Below are 24,100 nucleotides of genomic sequence, written 5' to 3' on the forward strand. Positions count from 1 at the left end.
GAACGTTTTAGCTTATGGTATGATTGATGACCAGGAACTACCGCACTGGTGGTGACGATGCACTTGGGCTGCGATGTTTCTTTTTTTTTGCAGTATTAATATAAATTCCAGTTCTTTATAATCACGTAAAATAACACGGTCAATTTATTGTGGAGAGCTTCCGGCTGTGAAACGGATCAGATGATGAATCACTTCGACGTTTTTTAACGAACATACACCCAAACTTGCTTTGCCAACGCAGATATAATTCTTACCGAAAAATATGCTTTTTCTTGTGTTGAAGCATCATATGCACAAATAAAAGTGCCTTTTTTACGAGTGTTAGAATGTTTGTATGTATGGAGCAGACCTTCATACCAGTGTTTTCCAAGAGCAAAAAAAAGTAAAAAAAAATATTTTAAATTAAACGGGTTAATGTACTATAAGCTAGAAAATAATTAGGCATGTAGCAGTTTATAATTATCACATCCTTTCCTTCATTAATCTAGGGAAATGATGAGAGTAAAATAAAATCGTGGGCACATGATGAAACAACTAACTGTGTCTCTTATTTCGCTCTCTCATATTGTTCTTATACTGCTATGACATATACAGGGCGGAGTCGATTATATACAGTCTCCGATTTCTTTTCACTTTATATAATCGTGTGAAAAAAATTTTTTTTATTTGTTTTTATACATATATTTTTCGTTTTTTGAATATAAAAAAAGAATTCAATTTTTGATTCATCCCCATAAAGTCATAAAATACCTTTCTCACATTAAAATTCATTCATAAAAAAATTCTACTGTCCTTAAACTGGCTCTGATTAAAAAATACGCTACGTAGAACAATTATGTAGCTTCTATTTGGGAGATGAGAAATTCTAATACAGGATACAGTTGTGAAACTTCCAAATTAGTGGATTTAAGTAACATTTTAGATGTGAAAAACTCAAAGTTAGTGGTTTTTATGGTGTTATTCTTAATTTTATTATACAGGGTTTTCCAACTTTAAATTCCGAAAGTAAATTGAAATAAAACACACTTAGAATTAGAATTTCGATGAAACTTCTATTTCAAATTAAAGTTTGGTTTATGCCATTATGTGTGAAATACAACATCATTCAAATGTCCACCTAGGGCTTGCTCGCACACCTTGATCCGGAACAGGTAATTTTCGATAACTCTTCGGCACATATAGGGCGGTATCTCGGTCATAACTTCACGAAAGTTGTCTTTCAAATGTTCAAGAGTTTGCGGAGAGTTGGCATAGACACGGACTTTCGCATAACCCCACAAAAAAAAGTCTAGCGGGTTCAAATCGCATGATCTGGACGGCCAATTGGCATCACCAAAACGCGAAATTTTCCGTCCCTCAAATTTAGTTCGCAATATGGCCATGTTCTGTCGTGTTGTGTGGCACGTGGCGCCGTCCTGCTGAAACCACATGTCATCCGTATCCATATCTTCAATTTGTGGCAAAAAAAAATCGGTTAACATGCGGCCATAGCGCTCACCATTCACAGTTACCGTCTCGCCGTCCTCAATTTCAAAGAAATACGGCCCGATGACTCCACCAGACCATAATGCGCACCAAACAGTGACTTTTGGCGGATGCAATGGCCTCTCAACAATCACGTGTGGATTTTCAGAGCCCCATATACGGAAATTTTGGGTGTTCACATAGCCACCGAGCTCGGAATGTGCCTCATCGCTAAAGAAAATTTGATGCGAAAATTCAGCATTTTTCTGCTGTTGTTCGTTCACCCAATCGACGTATGCCCGACGCATTCCATGGTCACCACGCTCTAATTTTTGTACCAGTTGGACTTTATATGGATGTAGGTGCAAGTCCAAATGCAAAATTCGCCACAATGATGTGTTTGACAAGCCCAATTGCTGAGCACGCCGTGGAATCGAAACATTCGGGTCATCCTCCACACTGGCAGCAACAGCAGCAATATTTTCGGCCGAACGCACATTACGATGAAACACAGGTTTCACAATATCCGCTACGGATCCAGTTTGTTCGAATTTATGCACTACATTAGCGATTGTGTGCTCTGTAGGCCGTTCATGACGACCAAAATCCGTCCGTAATGCTCGAAAAACATTTGCCGGTTTTTCGTCATTTTTATAGTATAATTTAACAAAATTAACACATTGTGCGATGCTAAAACGATGCATTTTGTAAAATGGCAGACATTCAACTAACGATATGACGCTTTGGTTGACAGCTATGTCAAACGGTTGTCAGCGCAGGGCTGTATACTTTCGGAAGCCCGAAATGGAAAACCCTGTATAATAAACTTGAATTCTCCATCAACCAAATTAAAGCGTTCTAACCGCTCTTTGGCATCCAACTCCTAAAATCTACCAAAATCACATTTTTTTCCTTTACTGTACTCGTAATAGCCAATTAACTTTCACTTTAACGTTAACACATTTTATCTTCGCTATTTTTAACTGTATATAATCGAGCCCGACCTGTGTATTATACACAAACTCGTCGCTTGAGTAAATGCTGTACCTGTATGGGAGGGTACCACAATTTTTGTTATTTCTAAGAAAAGATGTGCTAAAACTTAATTTTGTATTAGAGATTTTATTTAGAAACTATCTGACCCGGCAAACTTCGTCCCACCCAAAATATATTTTACGTTATCACATCCACGTTTTCTTACTAAGCGCACGTTCATGGGTCCAATCGCAGAACATGTCAGTAGTTTTCGAGTCCATAAGAATCAGACAGACAACAGACAGACAGAAATCCATTTATATTTATATAAAGTAGTACAATTAAACAATGCAACTTTTTTTTTTATCCCAACAGTTAATTTTATTAGGCTCATTTAGCAATTCAACTGTAACAGAGCCGAATTCATTCGTGTATTTTTTTTATCTTAAGATAACTTTTGTTGTGTATTACACTGTTACCATTTTGAGACGTAAGAGTATCGCTATATATCGATAAACTTTTGTTTTATCTATAACACAGTTGCCGTTTAGGCGTAAGAGAATTTCTATTCTATCGATGCACTACACATGTCGCCTTTTTTCGGCGTAAGAATATTGCTATTATTCGAATGTTCACAGTTGGGCTGTTCACAGCGGGACTGTTGATATGAGGCTTCCTTTGTTGCGTTATTAATAATGCCAATTACCGATGCAGCAGACCGAAAATATGAGCGGTAAGATTACCGACACATGATGATTGTTGCGTGGACATAGTAGCTAGAATAACACACTAGGTCACAGTTGAGGGGCCCTGAGTTATGAGCTCATGACACGCAACCAATTAGGCTACGAAGACCCCCTGCAAAATTGCTTGAATGATCAATGTTTTTACACCCACGTCTCACTGCAATCTGAGTTGGTGCTGCCAACTCCTGAGACGAGTTGTTCAAATGCCTGGATACAATTAATCCAAAAAAAATAATGACTGTTTTATCAATTTACGTACTTACAAATGAAATCTGCTCCGCAAACGAAGAAAAAATAAAAAAATAAATCGGTCACTAGCGCACTTAGAGTCACTCTGTTCACAAAGGTTCGTTGTTTTTTGTGATTCAATTCTGTTTGGATGACTTACTGTTTGGATGAAACGAGTGCTTAATTGAAGTCCATCTGCACAAATTCAGAGGTTGTTTTGTCATTTAAATAAAGATCTCGAAAACCGCTCAAATGTATGTATGAACTATCAGTTTTTTTCCATTCCGTGGATGTCTTCTCAAATGCCATGCGATAAAATGCGATAGAATTTTAGAGACGATTGATTAGCGTATAGTCTGCTGCTGTTGACGGTTTTTACCCGTCTCATTGTAAATCAAATTTTACAAAAATATAACATAATTGATAATAATTGTGAAAATTACTCGATGAAACCGATACTAAAGAATCATTTTATAACGTTTGATTATTTTAAAGATTCATGATTATTTATTCCATTGAGGAGTCGATACATCAATAAGTAATTTCAAAATTTCGTAATATTTGGTAGGATCGTTCCTTATCGAAAAAAATTGGACCCTTTTTTTATTTGGTCATCATACTGTTTTTTTTTCAGGTTAGTCCAAAAAATCGTGGATTTTTTAATTTGTAAGTTTTCAATCAAATCATATTTTCTCAACCGAAAAAATCTATCTCATATACAGGGTGGGCCATTTAAAGTAGAAGGATTTGTTTTTGCAATAGCAAAGTAAAGAAGTGGAATTTTAATTTTTTTTTTGAAATTCATTTATTTTGGTCCAAGGAGATTTGTTCTAACTACTTTTTGGTTATGATATCTCGTAAATGACCGCCTCTGGTCTTGACCGCAAAATGTGCCCTTTTTTCGGCATTTTCCATCACTTTCCCCAATGTTTCGGCCGATATGGCAGCAATTTCTTGTCGGATATTGTCTTTCAGCGCAGCCAGGGTCCTTGGTTTACCAGTGTATACCTTGGATTTTAAATATTCCCATAAAAAAAAGTCAGGAGGCGTCAAATCAGGTGATCTCGGTGGCCAGTCATAATCGCCGTTTTTCGATATTAATCTTCCGGGGAACATTTCGCGCAATAATTTGGTCGTGGCAGCCGCTGTATGGCATGTAGCGCCGTCCTGTTGGAACCAGTAATTGTCCAATTCATTATGCGTCGGAGAGTGGTTCGAGCGATGCCTAACTCTTGCGAACGATGGCGACCTGATGTCGATGGAGTCTCTGCAACACCGGCTCGAACGGCATCAATATTCTCGTCGAAACGTCTTGGTCGTTGTCTGGACAGATGACTGGCATTACCAACACTACCAGACGATATAAATTTGGCATATAATCGACGTATAGTGTTGTCTCCAGGCGATGTTTTAACTTTATTTTTATTTTTCCACGCACGTTTAGTTAACACAATTGAGAAGTTATTTTGAATGTACAGCTGAACAATTTCAGCGCGTTGTTTAGGTGTGTATTGTTCCATGGTTAAAATTGTACTGAAATGACGCTTCCAACGCGGTATGACATTTGTTAATCTGACATCTCTGTCAAAAGTGATGGGGTTGCCAGATGCTTCCACTTTAAATGGCCCACCCTGTATATTTATCATATCTTGACCGATTTTTGTCATTCAACCCGCAAGTTAAAGATGGTTTGAACTACTTTTTGGGAAGAATTACAAAAATTTTCGAGAACACTTCATTTTGTGTGAAAGCATACGTTATAATAGTTTGTCTGGGTTTTCAAGGGTCTGCAAATACTACTCGTTCGATAATCTAATATTACATGACACAAACTAGCGATGTGATCGATGTCGTTTCAGAGATACAATTTTCTAAATATAGAATATCATCAAATACGTTACGTACAGATAGTTCTCCATACGTCTCCTTCGAGTCACAGCAGCTATGTCTAACGAATTCTATTTCGTTACGCATGACGCATTTATATGTGTCTTTTCTCTTAAACTTTTGCTTAACGAAGTTAACAATGTGCTAACTTCTAAAAATCAGCAGCACGAAGTAAAAACAATGTCAAAGAGGTTTCGGTGAGTCAATATCTAGCGTTATTTCGTGTGTAACTCAATCTTGAATAACACATCGTAAATCATCCATCGTTAAACCTCAACCGTCCAACCAACAGACGAAACGGAAATCCTGATGTTGTGATTCATCCGATTTGCATCCACAAACTCCACGGACCTCCCCTTTCGACCAGTTGCAATCCACCGGAGGATGTCCGCCCCCTGGACAGTTGTTATCCGATGACGATTACAAATCAGTCACAATTGCACGGAATTTCCTTCCGCACACCAGCTGACCACACAATCCCCCGAGTACGTTACTAATCCCCGAAAACTCATCATAACTTTGCGCCTCTGCGAGCTAAGAAACTTCTGCCATGGTAGCCAAATTTTTAAACTACTTCCGTCTCTTCCCGGCCAGTCTTGTTAAACTCGAACGAAACCGCACCGAAAAGTTTCCCACTCAGCAGCGGCAGCAATTTGGCTGCGGGGAAAGGATTCGAGCTCGTCGTAGATTACAGCAAGATAAATGATTGCATTTCTCATCCAGAGGCATCCGGCAAATCCGGCGCAGCGCAGTGGAGTTTCAAATCCAAAAGTCTCATTAAAGGGAAGGATTTAGCACTTCTTGGGAAACCAAAGAAATTCGGCAGCGGATTTTTAGGGCACTGATATGTTGTCAGTGGCTGCTGTTAAGAAGACTGAGCAGAGGGCCGTCTTCGGTTGCCTCTTATTGCCTTTTACGAGCCAGTAAATTGTTTGCCCGATCGCATTCACATTCCACATCGAACAGTACCACAGTTTGGCACAATCCAATACTTTATCTTGTGACCCCATTTATCGCACATGCAGAATCTCCATTGTCGAATGGAGTGCTTCCGTTGCTCAATCGAGTATTCCGCTTTGCCGAAATTGTTGCCACAATTTACAGCGATCGTTTAATCCACAGTAACGGCTTGTGGATGGGTATCGAAAATTAGTTCCATTTTTAATTAACGCAAGTTGCTGGCGCGGCCAGCCGTTCATCTCACGTGCCGCATGTGAAAGAAATCATAGCTGACCAATGGGCGTTGTCTCGGACAGAAGGCGAGAACCATATTTCCCATCGATAAATTTGATAAAATTTTATGGGGCCAATAGGTCACGTACGTACGTGATTTATCTAGCTTCGAAGCCAAATTGCTGTTCCCGCCCCCTTCTTCCTGATCGAGAGCATGTTTCGGCTCGAAGAAAATATAGTTTTCTCGAGCAACGGAACCCTCGTTCCCATCCTTCCTGACAACAGATTAAAAATCGAGCCTTCAGCCCCTGTCCATGCATTTTAAGTAGCGGCTGCTCCTGCTGGCACAAGAAAGCAGCAAAGCAACATCGCACGACAGAGGACGATTTGAGTAATGTTGCTCAGTATACAGGTCCCATGCGGGATACTGTAATAAGCTTCTCCAAATATTGTTCGCATCAGAATGACATCCTTCGTGTTTTGCTGAACGGGAAAAAATAATCCCAGAGCATCGAATATTTTTGGTGATGTGTGTGTGCTCGGCAAACAAAATGCTCCGGAGGGCACTTCAAAACGGACGTTTCTTTCGGCTCTGTGACTTGTGTGTCCTGCCTTTGCTTTTATTTTTTATATATATTTTTGGTTTGCCTCGACATGAATTCGACGAGGATCTATACGAACCATTTCGGCTCGGATGCGCTCTCTTATCGTCACTTGCCAGTATTTGGGGAGTAATCATTCACGGAAAGTTCATTTGCGTGTGCCTCGTCCTGGTAGCGATTTGCGAGCGGTGGGCAGGGGCGAAAAATACGATGCGATGAGGAAGACTTGGCGCACACCATCTCTCTCTCTCGTGTACCGCATGTTAATAAGGGAATAAATATTTAGTAGATTATGTAAATTTACGATATGATCCGAGAGAATGGTGGATACTAGAGTGTGTTTCGGATTGAGTGGGAAAAAAAAGAACGATGTGTCTGGTACTTAACTGGGATTAGTACAAAAAGAATATGTACTATGATAAAATTGTATAGCTTTGAGTGGGAATTATTTGAGATATTATCTTTACAATTAACAGTTCTTGTCAATTTCAATGATTGTGAATAAAAAGTTGTCGTAAGAGTGGTTAGTTTCTATTCAAAAAAGGAGAGAGCGATCGGTTTTCGTGAATCATCACTAGGCAAACGGAGCACTCGTGTGACAGCAACATGGGTAACATGGTAACCTAGTACGACCAAATCACAGATTAAACGTCAAAATGATTCATGAAAAACTTAACATGAGCCATGTTAGAGAAAATCTTAACTGTCGTCTAGAATGAAAGATTTTCCTGATGAAATCCACATTTTATGTTTACTTTAAAAAAAACGTACCAAGGTAACAAATGTATTAATTTAGAATAACTTTCATTTTATTTGCTATTCGCCCATACATTTTTATATGACGAATTTCATGCATTTCACATCAGCTAGATTGTCCGTCTCTTCCCAAATCTTTCCCAAATGCATTGACATTTATGTGCGCTTTCACCATCATCATAATTTTAGTTTCCACTGTTATTTCCATCACTTTTCTCATACAATATGGTGTTCAATTGTCTGATCACTGAACAAATCCTCATCAGATTCCTCAAAGCCACCTTTTCTCCTCATATTATCACTTACGTAAAATAGTGATTAATAAGCAATGTCTATCGGAACACTGGAAAAAACACTATATTGCAACTGGCATTATCTACTATCAAACAAACAAAATAGTTCGATTTAAATTCCGATTTAATAATGGATTACAGTCCTCTTCTGTGACTGGAAAAAAAATGATGAGTCTCAGTTGTCAAATGTACCGTCAAGGGATTAATGATAAAATCTACCGTTCAATTTTGTACAGACTTTTCTATTTGGATCGAAAGTTGCGAATTCAAATAAAAAAAAATGTATATATTAGGCTGTCAAAAAAGTCCTGCGATATTTCCGCGAGGTGTCGTTGTAAGCGCGTAGTTCTAGATGTATTCATTGTATCGAGTCATACTATAGCTTGTTGGAAAGGTATTTTTGCGCGCTATAATATAGTCCTTGACAGTGTTTTGTTTGGTTAAGTCGTTCGTGAGTTATAGTGTCGCAAATATGGAGCAAAATAAAGAGAAAATCCGACATATTTTACATTACTACTATGACAAAGGCAAAAATGCATCTCAAGCTGCCAATAAAATTTGTGCAGTTTATGGACCCGATACAGTTTCCATTTCCACCGCACAACGATGGTTTCAACGTTTTCGTTCTAGTGTAGAGGTCGTCGAAGATGCGCCACGCTCCGGAAGGCCTGTCGTCGAAAATTGCGACAAAATCGCTGAATTAGTCGAGAAAGACCGGCATAGTAGCAGCCGTAGCATCGGCCAAGAGCTGGGGATAAGTCATCAAACCGTTATTAACCATTTGAAGAAGCTTGGATTCACAAAGAAGCTCAATGTATGGGTGCCACACACTTTGACGCAAAAAAACAACTTTGACCGTATCGACGCATGTGAATCGCTACTGAATCGCAACAAAATCGACCCGTTTCTGAAGCGGATGGTGACTGGCGATGAAAAGTGGTTCACTTACGACAACGTGAAGCGCAAACGGTCGTGGTCGAAGCCCGCTGAAGCGGCTCAGACGGTGGCCAAGCCCTCATTAACGGCCAGGAAGGTTCTGCTGTGTGTTTGGTGGGATTGTCAAGGAATAATCTATTATGAGCTGCTTCCCTATGGCCAAACGCTCAATTCGGACCTGTACTGCCAACAACTGGACCGCTTGAAGGTAGCACTCATGAAGAAGAGGTCATCTTTGATAAACAGAGGCCGCATTGTCTTCCATCAGGACAACGCCAGGCCACACACTTCTTTGGTGACCGCGCCAGAAGCTCCGGGAGCTCGGATGGGAGATTCTTTTGCATCCGCCGTATAGTCCGGACCTTGCACCAAGTGACTACCACCTGTTTTTGTCCATGGCGAACGAGCTAGGTAGTCAGAAGTTAGCCACAAAAGAGGCCCGTGAAAATTGGCTATCCGAGTTTTTTGCCAATAAGGAAGCGAGCTTCTATAACAGGGGTATTATGAAGTTGGCATCTCGTTGGGAACAAGTCATCGAACAAAACGGCGCATATTTGACTTAAAACAGATGATTGTAACTAATTTTATGAACAAATGAAAATTCAAAAAAAATACCGCAGGACTTTTTTGACAGCCTAATATCTCAGCGTGGTTGTTTAATGCAAAAATATAATGAGAAGGCACATTTTTATTTCCTCGAGATTGTTTTATAAGAAAAAAACAGTAATATCGATATGCTAAAAAACTTTTTTTTGTGTCATTATAAATGTTGGTTCTATTTTAGAGATTCAGCAATATGGATTGAATTGTTTCAAATTCATGAATATAGTAACGACATTGTTTCTTTTTATTACTTTTTTACAGCTGCACACGATTTTTGAGTTTTCAAGAGTCACCGAATGCCGACTAAGTAGCATTTTCTTCCGTCAGTTCGGCTAAATACCGCCTACATTCATTATCCAGAGAGTTCAGTTAAGCAACAATTTCTGATTTAGGGTCCGGATTAGGCTCGATTGCTTCGAGACTGATGATCGAGGTTTCCTCAGAAGGCAGAGACCATTAGTTAGCGCTATATTTATTACTTCTGTTACAGCGCCTGTCTGATTATCTGAAGGCCACAACTCGTAAAGTAAAATGTAATGTGTTGAATGAAGTTTACGCGTACTAGAAACCTTACCAAAAAGAATAATTTGAGTCTTGATTTTCTTTTCAACTCAAAAGTGTTGAATAGGGTAAATATAAGGGTAAATATGTAGGCCATAATCATCATAACAGCTATTCGAATTAACTCCAAACAAAATCAAGGTCATTTTATTAGTGGCTAGCGTGATGAATTAATTTGTATGGAAATTTTAAACAATATGATCAGTCAATTTGGGCTTAAAATGTTTTAGTACATTTTTAATTGTTAAATTTTATAATAAAAATGTTCAGTTTACACGGTCATCCGAATTCTTTGGTAAGGATTAGATATTTCAAAGAGCTACGCCCAGAAAATAGAAAGAATCAAGCTGATTTGTACACTCTACTCTTTGTACTCTATTCCAGAAGTTCGTCGATCGTAATGAACGAGAGTGTGCGCAAATTGCATCTCAAAATTTTGACAAAATCAAATAATTTTTTATATGGGCGACACATCGCTTGCTCTGCTTGTTCTAGAGCTTAGTTCTCTCTGCACCTGCTGCTTGATCTCGTCGACTTGCGTTTGGGAGAGCATATTGTTGCGTACAATCGCTCTACGCCTCGCGTTCATCGCGTTTTGGTCAAGCCTCCCGACGAACTCTGGATACGCTTCCTCGAACATTGCGAGTATTCGAGGGCGACCGCTCATGTCCGTCTCCAAAGCAGTGCAGATGTAATAGGCGCGGATCACGAATTCGTTCATTTCGTGTGTCCACATGATCCGTCGCCTAGTAGTACCCACAAGTGTGGACGACTGTCGTCTGACAGTCGCAACACGCCTCGTAGGCGCAGCGTTTCGTTGGTGATGTCGATGGTTGCTGTTTCCGTGTGGCGGTAGCTCTTCGGGTTGAACCCGGCTGGTGGCCCGCTCTTGCACATCGCCCTCCAGCCGCTGGCCGCTCGCTCTTACGCCCGTTCCAGGACCAGCTCCAGTTCGGGGACCCTCCTCGGGTGATCGCATTCGTAGTATTCGTCTTGACCTTAGCTCCATTGTCTGGGTGTATCTCCTTTGCCCGGGAGACAGCGGGTTGGCAGGGCCTCCATGACCCGGGAGGCCTTCCCCGGGAGAGATATAGCGCTCTGACTCGCTCGCACCCCCTCACTTAGCCACTTTCGACACCCGTTCTCGGAGCCAAGACCAGGTGTGTGTTTCCAGTTCACGCCCGATCTAAAAATGTCGTCATATGATCTTCGTGGAGGCGTGAGATAGGAACATTTGAGACCAACAGGTAGGCTCCTACCCTAGTGTTGATCCCCATTTGAGAACCATATGTTATGGGCGTTGGCTATGACCATAGGATATGGGCGATAAATTATTTTTTTTTTTCACCGTTAATCCTTAACTGGCCCCAAGAGTGGGGATTTCAGTATTGAAGATAATGAACATCCCGGAAAGGTAAGAGCGTAAGGTAAGGTAAGGTAAGATACAGAATTGGATGCACTTTTACATGAGGATTCGGAACAAGCGCATCAGGAATGAACTATATCATGAGGCTTAACTCGACTAATCGTATGCGAAAGATTGCCAGAATTTTCAAAAAATTGGAAAAAAAGTTGCTAGCGACGGACAATAGTTTGAAGTATGAAGATAGAGCAATAAAATATAACATTACCACACACCTGATATTAAAAGCGTAAGGCAAGAGTTTATGTACATTATGAATAATAAAATTATTGTATGAATTTGACAATCATAAATAAACTTAAATGATATTTTTTTCATTATTATGTATTGCTGCGATATAGCAGCAGTTTCGAGTCTAATGTTGTCTATGTGCACATCTTTCTCGGTTTGTTAGAGTTAGATTTGCTCTTCAAAAATCCCCACGGACACTTTCGGTGGAGTGATATTTGAAAATCTTAGTGGCTATTGAATATCACCGTTTTTTAACACAACAGGGCTTTCGACGCAAAAAGTCTATGGCATGTAGCATGGAATATTACACCGTCTTGATAATGAATCGAGAGGTATTTCGGGTAACCTATCACGCATTTTTGGTAGTACAAACGGTGCTAATATCTACCGATATTTCCATTGACTGTTTTGCTAGCTCGAATGAAGGAAGGTCCAAAGATGGTTTTTGATTAAACATTGGTCTGGACCAGTGGTTGCTAACGCTTTGATTACAATTAAGTGTCCAGCGGCACCCTTCAATATAACATGGATAAATGACGCTGGAGTAAAAAACACTGTAAGCAAACGAAAAATTCTGCAAGACGACATAGGATTATGGATGAGTGGCACACTAAAGTTGGTTCAAATCCATTTCAATTCGAGGATATGCCGCTCAAATTGCTCATTCAGGAAGTCCGAATGAGCAATCGATACTTCTTGGTCAAACATTCAGCTGAGTCTCTCAAGCATTTGCTGAATTGATCTTGTCTTGGAACAGAACAAACATTGCTTCCCAAGCAGCTTGAAGTTTAGCAACTTCAGATGGTGGAGAATATTTACAAGCATAACGATACACTTTCCTCGCTAAAGTTGGCAACGAAACCGTTTTTCGAGAATACGATCTCGTCCTTATGATTTGAATTCATTTCTATACACAGTGTCTTGGGTCGTTTACTGAAGAATGGTATAAAGTGATCAAGGATTGATCTTAATGATGATTTTGAAAGCGTTTGGTTTTTTAATTTACAGAAATGACACAGGAAAATAAAAAATATAAAAAATATAATATTTATTATTGGGGGTTGAAATTTATTCCTTGCCATTTATTTGTTTCAAAGATTGTTTCATGTAAATGAAGTCTAATTGTGTCGTAATGGTCCAACGGCGTCAAAAATCATTTTCATTTTTAAAGAAGGCCAATGCATCAAAAGGTCAATTTTCGGGATGCGTTTGCAGCTCTTGTATCGCATGCAGCTGAAAAACTGAACATTGGACCGAATACAAAAATTTTACTTATTAGCGTGTCCGTTCAACCAGAAAAGTCTTTTCGATAAAACTCCACGATCTCTGTGTAGCATAGATAGTTCAGTGCTGTTTTGTTGATGATGCGAGGCTGCTTGTTGCCTCTTAAATTGGTGGTTGTAAATTAGTCTTAAGGGTTATACAAATTTCTATTACGCTTCTCGGTGTATATTGATACCATATTGATACATTCAGCTATTTTACTTACCCGATTGATCAAAGTTTTGAGTGAACTTTAGAAGAACACTTCATAGCAAACTAAAACAATTTACAATTTTGATATCAATATAGCACTTTCTTTTTCTTTTTTTTTGTTGACGTAGTAACACGTTTTTTTATGAACCAAAAAAAAATGTCACGGTTTTATGAAATAGTTTTAACATTAAAACTTTTTTTGCTGGGAACGGATTTCAGTGACTTGCATTGCAATCGAATCGGGAATACTCTTGGATTTGTTTGATATGCTATACATTACAATCACCTAATTCAAAGGATTTCCAATGATGCTCCGCGACAATTTGTGCTACGTGAAGTTATGACAAATGCTCCCACTTGAAAACCCATCTTGGAATATTTTGACGTAGGACTACGTCTAACCGGAAGATATAGGGGGTGAAATGGAAATCTAGGCACTGAACAAGTAGGAAAAAATGCAAGATTTGGAACGCTTATAACTCGAGCATTTCTCAATAGATCGCAAAGGTTTTTGCATCAATTGATAGGAAATATATCTACGCATCTATCATAACGAATAACATTTCATTTTTCTTGAGATAAATAATTGAATAATTGTGAAATATCAAGCATTGTCCAAATGCACTATGTGCCCATTTTTGATTGGTCCATTTTGTGCTCCTCAAATCGTACCGACCAAAACGGGCAACCAGAGCAGCAGTGAAATAGAATGAAGCACGATTGGAAAGGAAAAAGAAAATAAAATGAAAGAAACATTGGTCGCAGTCTCACACATGCGTAATTCTCGAGCCAGCCAGTCAGCCTCAAAATCCCCGCTCCGCTGCCGTAACGATCATTCTCATTCAAACCGTACACCACATCAGTTCGCATCACAACACATCAACAAACCAACCCAAGCAGCCATGTCTGGACATGGCAAAGGAGGAAAAGTGAAGTGAAAGGCAAAATCCCGCTCGAGCCGTGTTGGTCTGGCTAGGCCGAGCACGTTAGTACCAGTGCACCAGCCCACCTAGCCGCCGTTGTATAGTTTCGGCCGCCGAAGTGATCGAGTTGGCTGGCAAAACTGCTCGCGACGATAAGAAAACCCGCATTCGGAACAGAACACATTCGGTTAGGTGGACATCAAGACAACAGGCAGTTGCAGCGAGTGGCGAGTGGCAAACGCAATCGCAAAACGGCATCAGGTAGCAGAAGAAAAAAGTTTGTTCTTTATACAATCTGCTTTGGTGGCAAATTCAGAACAAGGCGACATCGAGGGCGTTCGAAATGATTTTCTTCAAAACCACGAGTACAAAGTTTTCTAAATTGGAACCATTCCATAAAACACGGCCATTAAACCTTTCAAAAAAGAGTTTACGAAATACAGTTCAATGCTTTCTATAATAATACCCAAAATAATAATAAAACACAAATTGATTTTTTCATAATTTGTTTGTCAGGATCTGATGAGTATGTGAATTTGGCAGTTGTTCTGAGCTTATTGATAGTTGGGGACTTTCCTGATTATTCCACTTTCACCAATTCTTAAATTGTTTCCAGATTGAAAGTACAGTAATTTACAATTAGTTCGACATTTAGCTAATTGGACGGACATGTAATGCGACACTTTGAAAGTCGACACTGTACCACTGTTATCGCAAATGTTCAATTACAGGTTAAAATCGCCTCCAATGCGACACTGAGTAGTGCTTCGGCACATCGCATTAAATATGATTTACTGTACAACATGTCACAAGCTGGATGGGAAGAAATTTTCCAACTGTATAGCTGTGGCGAGTGGCAAACGCAATCGCTAAACAGGAAGGTTTAGCCGAACAAGATGGGGATATCGAGTGATAACAAAACAATAAACTCTTTAGATTAAAGACAATTTTGTGATCCTGAAAAGGACCCTTTTTAGCCTGCATGTGAATCCAACGAGCGAACAAATCGTAATGAATGTATTTTTTTTTGCCATCGCTGCCTTTTAACGCTCATTCGTTCGTCTCGTTGGACTCGCCCCTTTGGCTGAGTCTGCCGATTTGTCTCTATCATGTGAGTGTGTACCGCTAGAGTACAAAACGCGCGGACCTCAAAAAAATATCTCATTTTCTTTCAAACCGTAAACCAGTGTGGTTGTACAGCATCGTTTTACATCGCATCGCATCACATCATAAAAAGAAAATAAGCAGCAACGTGGATGTGTGGACGTAATAATGGAGGACAAGTTAAGGGAAAGGCCATTACTTAACTGATTCCCTAATTTCACAGCTTCACTCACCAATAAGGACAAATACATTAAATAAACCTATCCATTTTTCAGCTCTACTATATACCATTAAATTCAAAACCACTATATATTATTATTATCTATTCAAACTGTATTTCATTTCATTTCACTCTACCCCTCATCTCATCAAGGCAAGACTACAAATCTTACAATTCATTCGTTTCCGAAACCACAGTTTAAGGTACGGTAATGTGCTCAATAGTGAAATATATGATAGTGAACGAGCTGATGACCACCTATGCATTCCCTATCACAGCCATCACTTTGATTGTACGATATGTGTATACGCCGAAAGATGCCCGACGTTGAACATTTAATAAGTACAAAGCCTTCAGAAAAAAAAATCAAGAATCAAGTTTGTAAAAAAAAAAGCAAAAACACAACACCAAAGGTTCTTTTCAGAACCCCCAACATGTTCATAAAGAGTAAACAGTAAACTAATCCATTTTTCAGGTAGATAGGTATGTATTCACGTAGGAGAAGAAAATAAAACAATATATTTAAAATATATATTTAGCAAAAGCTGTCCCCTTTGTATAGTCCTACGTCACTCCGGTTATGTCACCGACATTACCCACCCGTCTTTTTTTTTTTATGGCAGAACACTGTTTATAGCAAAAATATTTGATGGAGCACCTGTATTTTTTAAACAATGAAACAAATACTATTTGCATTGACATTACCTAACTGGCAACAACTCTATTTCGGTTACGCGTCGCAGTTACACGACATCCGACCCGGAATGAACAAAATAGATCACTATGCGTTTTTGAGCTTAACTACACCAGTGCTAAATGCAATGTTTACTCTACGGACAAAGAAGGAAATATTGTAATTTTGAGTATGTAGAAGTATGTAATTTTCTATTTCTATTCCATTATTGCTCTTATTGCTATTATTGCTATTGCTATTGCTCCAAATGTGCGATTAATGCCTTTTTATTTGCCGCTCAGTTCCGCTTAATACATTAATAAAGAATGCCATTTGCGATTTACCAGTCAGTAAGCAGTTAATAGTCTTCGTCAAGGTTGAGATTTTATTTCGAAATTGACTGTTGTAAAAGATCACGGAAAAGTTGTAACCAAGCAGTGTAAGCCATCGGTCCTTTTTAGGATAATCCAAATCTTTAACTAATGATTAATTATTAGTTCTGTTTCTTTCTAAGATAATATAATAATAGACGAAGTGAACGAAATGACACCGAAGTCCTACGTTAACCACGCGGTCGTGTCTTATACATCACCCTTTTTGTGTCAAGTGTGTATTTATCACATCTTAGAAATCACACAAGTAATGTCAATGAAATTATTATCACTCAAATAAACATGTAATATCAATAAATCAGAAATTGTCAATCGAATCATTGAATAAGATAGTGTTTTACACTATTTCTGCATTGCTGCATTGAGCAACAACACACAATACATAAAACACAGGATTGCTGAATAAGCCATTGAAGCCATTCGTCTCAGTTTGTTGACTATTTGAATTCCTAATCACTGAAACTTGCATGTGGGATTACTACTCCTATACGCCAGGTGTGTTCTTTGTGCGATTTCGCTTGTACAGGTCTACCCCTACTCAAGCTCATGTTCAACAGAATCTTCGAGCAAATTGACTATGTTAGTCAATTTAACTCATGCGCGCTCAGAAGTTTAATGGAAATTTTAACACAATTTTACTCATACATTCAATGGAACCATGAAAAATAACTGACGAATCACTGCGCAGAGACGAACATCGAGTGATCAAGAAATCCAATTTTCAATTTGAATCGGAATGAATCCAACCGATGTTGGTTGGCTTCACTGCTCTTCAGCCCAGTTTCTCGTGAATTCCTTTCGATGTGTTACAAACACTCGGCAGTATTCTTTTCATTTCGTGCCATATTGCTGAGCGAGAAATTCCAATAACGTCTCCTGACGGTGTTCACCCCCTTTCCACTTTTTGTGTTTAGGGACGTTTAGGAACATGATCCCAAGACGTATTTTATTCATGCGATTCCATTATCCAGCCGCACTGGTGTCAGTATCGTAGAGCGACAAAAGACAAACATCAATTCGTTTCCTTTGTAGAACACTATGAATGGGTACTCCCAGCTGCCAGCCAATCCGTTGACCTTGAAGGGTAAGAATATCACAGCGAAAGGACTCTAGCTCAAAGTCGGTTCTCTCGCTTTGCGCAATGAATAGTACGCAAACAGTGCATACCGGATTGAAAGCTCTCGGAGCTATACGCGTTGCACCTTTTTCCACTCTCTCTAGGCGAACTGTTAGGCTGCGATGGAAATTGTATAAAGGAAACTGTTTGATGTAGGAGGCAGATCGGAACCGACAGCACTAAGCTATGAACTATATGGATATGAACAATCATCTTGGAACCGATGTGTTTATCTTCGTTTATTCTCCTTTACCACACATGTAGAACACAGACCAAATATTACAGTCGGCACATTACATCCCGTAAACCGGATGATGATTGGTCTTCCCGGTAATCGGAACCAGGTCGACGAACAACTCCCATTAACCCAAAACGCTGCGGTAACTAATTTATGCTGAGCCAATTAGAGACTGAACCCAGCCAGCAGAGGCAAGTGAAAAGTTGTAAGATTGATTGCGTCCATTTTGTCCGCATGTGTTGGTCACAGGGTTTGACTGCTTGCCAATGCTCGGGAATAAGATGCGGGAAAACCGCTCCGGTGTCTTCTTTGTTGCCACTGCCAACGGGAGAAAATATATTGGCAGTGCAAAAGACAGCAGCATACATTCAATCGACCCTAATTTATAACTGGTCGTTCCCTCAGATGAATGTAGTGCTGATGCATTCATACACTGGGTTGCAACTACGCTTCTTGTGTAAGCGGTAATTTATTTTCGAACGCTCGGGGCGGGGGGTGGTAGAGTCGTTTGGTTTGACGAAAATTGATTTTCTACCCGGGTGCAAGAAAAAAAGATCAGAATATCAATTTACTCGATTCGAAATAGAATGCTTTTCAGATCCCCGAAGCCAACGCAATTCGAACTTTATTGATTCCGTCTGGAAATCATTTAAGTTTGGTCCCTTTGGGATTTAAATTGAAGATTATTGAAAGCTAGCAGTGTTGTCAAAACTGAGACAAACCAGCCCAGGAGGCTTAGAGTCTCAAAAATAAATATTAAAAAAAAGTGTTGTCAAAAAGGTGGAAAATATGAAAAGCTTATTTTCTGAAAAAATTGTTGATAAAAACTTAGCTGTTATGCACAGCTAAGGTTAGTCCGAGCTAAATTACTGCTAATTAGGACACAACATTATGTTAACGAATAAAAATAATGATTTGAAAGAAAAACTACAGGCTAACCTTTTTTTGTGCGATTTATTTTTATTTTTGGGCGGTTTTTTTTTCGCGATTTTTATTGCGCGGTATATGAAAAGAAGCATATTTGACAAAGCTTTCGTCATGGATTTGAATTATTTTCCTGGGGAAACTTTTTTATCCGGTCTCTATCAACCGCATAAAAAAAGTTTTTTTCACTTGTGAAGTTTTGTACGATTTTTTTTGTGCGGTGCGGGTGCGGTTTGTGCGGAAAAGTGATGAAACAAGTAATTTTTTAAAAACTAAATTAGTTCCCAAAATACACAAAATAGCAAATTTCAGGAACGGAAAAGATGGCTCGATTATTGTTGAGTGTGCAGCAGGGAATAATATTGAGCAAGTGAAAAATGGAATTGAAAGCAATCTTGGAGAGAGGTTTTGTAGTAATTATATTCCAAAGCCAATCAAACCGAAATTAAAAGTTTATCGGGATGAGTGAGCGATATTACTCTGATGTTTTGGTTGACTACTTAAAGAGTCAAAATGAAAACATTTCAATTAATGATGTCAATGTTGCTGGATATGAAAATCCACGCGTTAAATACAACAAATACAACACGATAATTGAAGTTGAACATGATACTTACAGACCTGCTAGCAAAATAAGCGTCGGGTGGGATAAATGTACCGTGGTTGAGGCATTCAATGTGTTGCATAAGAGTACAGATTGCAAGAAAGAAGAAATATGTTCAAGATGTAATGAGAAACATAAAACATCCGAGAGTTCATCAAATGCATAAATTGTTTTAAGTATAATAAGGAACAGAAGTTGAATTTGGATATAAATCATTCAGCTCATAGCACACAGTGTCCAGTGTCTAAATAGCAATTTTGAAAATATATATTTGAGAAGAATTTAACAATAATTTATCTGAATATAGCTGGGCTTTCTACAAACTACAGACTACAGAAATATGATTTCTTGTAGAAAACATACGTCCTCAGATAGTTTTTTTTTTCTGAAACTCACATTATTGATGAAAATGATCAATACACCATTCCAGGTTATAAAGTTGATTTTTGCCTGTCGCTCTCCAAACACACTGGAGGTGTTGCAATTTACGCAAAAGAATCAATTAAATTTGACTTTCGGTAAAACGAAGCTGTTGAAAAAAAATGTTTCTAGACTATTTCAGTTGGAAGAGGCATGCCGATGGGAAATTATGGAATGTTGTATCATTCCTCCAGTTCTAGTGACCAGTGTTTTATAGAAATTTAAAAAACTGGTGGGAAAGCATTGCTGATTGCAGTAAGTTAAATATAATTTTGCTGGTGACATTGACTGGCTTAATGCACGAAATTCGAATCAATTGAAACAATCATCACATTACTTTATCTTTAAACAATCTATTAATGAAGTAACGAGAATATCTAAATATAGTAAAACTCCAATAGATCACGTGTATTCAAATTTCGATACTGTTCATTCTTCTACAGAGGCTAAATTCAAAATAACTGACCATGAGATAATTATTTTTACATTGAGGATGGACAGGATGACCGTGATGGAAATAAAATAAAGATTAAATGCTTTAATAGATGTTCCAAAGAAGCCATGTCTCAGCTAGTTTCGACAAGTCTGGGTTTTTACAGCAATGACAGGACATCTGAATAATAAAGCAAATGTTCTAATTGATTTTTTGAGGAGTGCATCAGAGTGGTTGAAAATTATATTGAATGGTACACTGGTACACTTTTGATCTGCTGCGCCTAAAACGCAGAAGAGATAAAAAGTACAGAATGTTTTCAAGAACTAATTTAGAGCATGATTGGAATAGGTATACCTTCGTATATCAAAATATGTTCACAGTCTTTGAAAAAGACTAGAAGTGATGATACACAGAGGAAAATCGATGAACATCAAAATAAGAAATATGGTAACTATTGAAAACATTACTAAAAAAATAGTATACCACGCTCCATAGTTATAGAAGAACAATCAGACCAAATTATTGCAGATAAATTCAACGGTTATTTCGTCAATAGTGTTCTGCTGTTCAATCGAAGTATTGACTAGGTCAGTGAACCTGACGAAATAATACAGCCAAATTAATCAACTGTAGACTAGATTGTTTTTCACCCATCCCTTTTGCTGAGTTAAAATATGTTTATTTTTCATTTTAAATATCAGCTGGTATCGATAATGTCGGTACCAGCTGATATTTAATATTCCTTCGGACTGGAGGGTGCTATAATCTTTTATATGTTTTTCTTGAAGGCTGAGGATTTTTACACAACGTACCCAAAAATCAAAGATGTGATTTTTTTCGTTATTAAATAATATAATTTCAAACCATTACCCATTAATTTATTATTTTATTATTTTCAAACCATTAACCAAAGAATTTTTTGAAAGAATCATAATTGTTGAACAACTGGACCGATTTTACATAACCGATCCAAAAATCAAAGATGTGTCTTTTTTTCGTTTTTGAGTTATGATTTTGCAAATTTAACTTGTTTTCAGTCTTCGTTCAATATTTCTTTCCAACTAGACTAAATCTATACGACCAGAATCCATTTTTGTGTAATATGTATAATATTTTTTCGAGAAAGACTAGCTTATAGACTTCAATTTTATACGTCGATTATCTAAATAGGTCAAGTAGTTTTTTTTTTATCCCATTTATTTATTTAAGGCTCGTTAGCATTTCAGCTGTAACAGGGCCGAATTTTAATCGTGTACATGTCACATGGCAGTGTTTGTCAAATGATCCACTCATTGAAAAAATCGCTTTCGTTCGTTCAAATCTAAGACAAGACCAGACAACTGGCTTCTTACTCTTCTTCGTCGTCCAAAAACGAAGCCATGACATGAAGATGCCAGAGCTGCCAAATATTATAAAATATCGGATTTTTCAAATTTCTATATATAAATTTTTCAATTCAATCAAAATATAGTAACAAAATAATTAGGTAAAACGTGTATACAATTCCTTCACATTTCCTCTAAACTAAGTATCGTAATATCAATTAAATTCATTTTTTTTCTAAATTCAATATAAACCCAACGTAATTTATTGTTATTGGCAACACTGGAAAAATCGACTTTGTTTACAAAATTTATCGAAATCGACCAATCAGAAATCAGAACGACTGACAGAAATTTGGTCCGTATCTGACAGAAATTTGGTCCGTAAAAGACCCCCTATTGTCTGATCTTATCTTAGGTTCAAATATGATCTTTCAGGAAACATTTCCCCCAGCGGTATTCTATTGCTGTTATGTGCTGCAAATCACGACACAAAAGAGAACGAGACAACTCTGCATCGGCTCGCACTTCATTGCACACCAGCATGCAAGCAAAGCTATCATATACGCTTTCAGTGCAGAAAGCTTATTTTCTTCTTTGCCTCTAACATATGCATACCGACCTCTCCATGCATCATGAAACAGCAGGATCATACGGACAACGCAAAGCGAAAGATTCATATTCAGCTAATGTAGCAGATCCTGATTTTTAAGTCTCAGAGAGTGCAAACTATATGATTATTTAGCTCGATAGAGGCTAAGGGAAGGGTAGTCAGATTATATTTTCCATTTTTAACGCCGCTATCCCTTGAAATGTGTATATTCATATAGACCGCATAGTTTTACTAGCAACACCACTCCAGTGAGAAGCAAAAACTCTCGCGTTTTATCTCTTTTCCCATTCGCTGCTCTCCGCAAATGGTGACGTAATGATGACGTAATTTTTCTTGTATCATTTATTGCTTTACACTTGTCTGTGCAGTGGGTTTCGCTATAGTAAAATGAGACGATATATGCGGTTCAAACTTGTATGCAGGTTTCGAAAATAGTGTGCCATGTTTGATACAACTCGAATATGCAAACAACAGTCTTCGTTCCTCTCTTAGTTTAATCACTAAATGTTACAAAAGTGATTGCTGACATTCATACAAGTATCTGAATGATCCTCTCATATTTGGTTATATGTTCATGAGAGTTTACTTGCATGACACATTGTGTATCATTTGATTTTGATCGAAATCCAAACACTGCACATGGTTATCATATCTATAATTAGCACATTACACAGTTGCCGTTCGCCAGTATTCCTTCTTTACCATTACATATGGTACATTCACACAGTAGCCATTTAGGCGTAAGAGTATTCTTTCTGTTCTTCCATTATCCAGTTGGACCACCGGACAGCGGAGACAGTTGATTGATCATTGTTGAGTTATTTATAGAACAGCAGCCCGATGTGTCTTGCTGAGCAGAGCAGTTGTATGGATGAATCGATCTTATTTCGACCGTGGATCGATCTCCATCGCTGATGATTGTTGCGTGGACGTAGCTATTCTGTAACAACACAAAGATGGTCAATGAGGGCCCTGAGTTTTGAACTCACGATCGATCGCTTACTAAGCGAACGCGCAACCAATGTGGCTACGGAGACCCCCTTGGTCAAGTAGTTCAAAGGTTATGAATTTTTGAAAAGCCATTTTTGGAAGAAAAGGTTTTTCAGACCATCGGTTGAATATGAAAAATCATAACATAAAAACGGAAAAAAACACATCTTTGATTTTTGGATATGTTATACAAGAAAACCTCAGCTTTCAAGAAAAAATATTTAAAAAATATAGCGCCCTCTAGTCCAAAGCCATGAAAACAACATATCAATAATTACAAGAACAAAATCCATTTTTTGGCAAATGTAATATTTTTTCTAAGGAACAACTATAATTGTCTATGATTGTATATGTCGATCATCTATATCGGTTCAGTGGTTCAAAAGTAATCTGAGAACCACTGTCTTTCTGTCTTTCTGTCTTTCTGTCTTTCTGTCTTTCTGTCTTTCTGTCTTTCTGTCTTTCTGTCTTTCTGTCTTTCTGTCTTTCTGTCTTTCTGTCTTTCTGTCTTTCTGTCTTTCTGTCTTTCTGTCTTTCTGTCTTTCTGTCTTTCAATCATTCTGTCTTTCTGTCTGATTGTTATAGACTTGGAAATTACTGGACTGATCGACGTGAAAATTTGGGTGAAGGAGTTTTGGGGCCGGCAAGGTTTCTAATGCTGGTTTGTGACTCCTCTCCCCTTTCTAAGGAGGGACTGCCATACAAAAAAAAACACAAATATCTGCATAACTTCCGAATTAATCAAGCAAATGGAACTAAATTTGACATGT

General features: G+C 38.3%; 1 protein-coding gene across 2 annotated transcripts in view; it reads left to right on the top strand.

Moving 5' to 3' along the window:
* Positions 1–24,100, top strand: part of LOC129776330 (neural-cadherin) — a 107,521-nt gene that overhangs the window by 5,857 nt on the left and 77,564 nt on the right. The window lies entirely within an intron of this gene.

This window comes from Toxorhynchites rutilus, chromosome 3 (assembly GCF_029784135.1).
Source record: "Toxorhynchites rutilus septentrionalis strain SRP chromosome 3, ASM2978413v1, whole genome shotgun sequence".
NCBI classification, from domain to species: domain Eukaryota; kingdom Metazoa; phylum Arthropoda; class Insecta; order Diptera; family Culicidae; genus Toxorhynchites; species Toxorhynchites rutilus.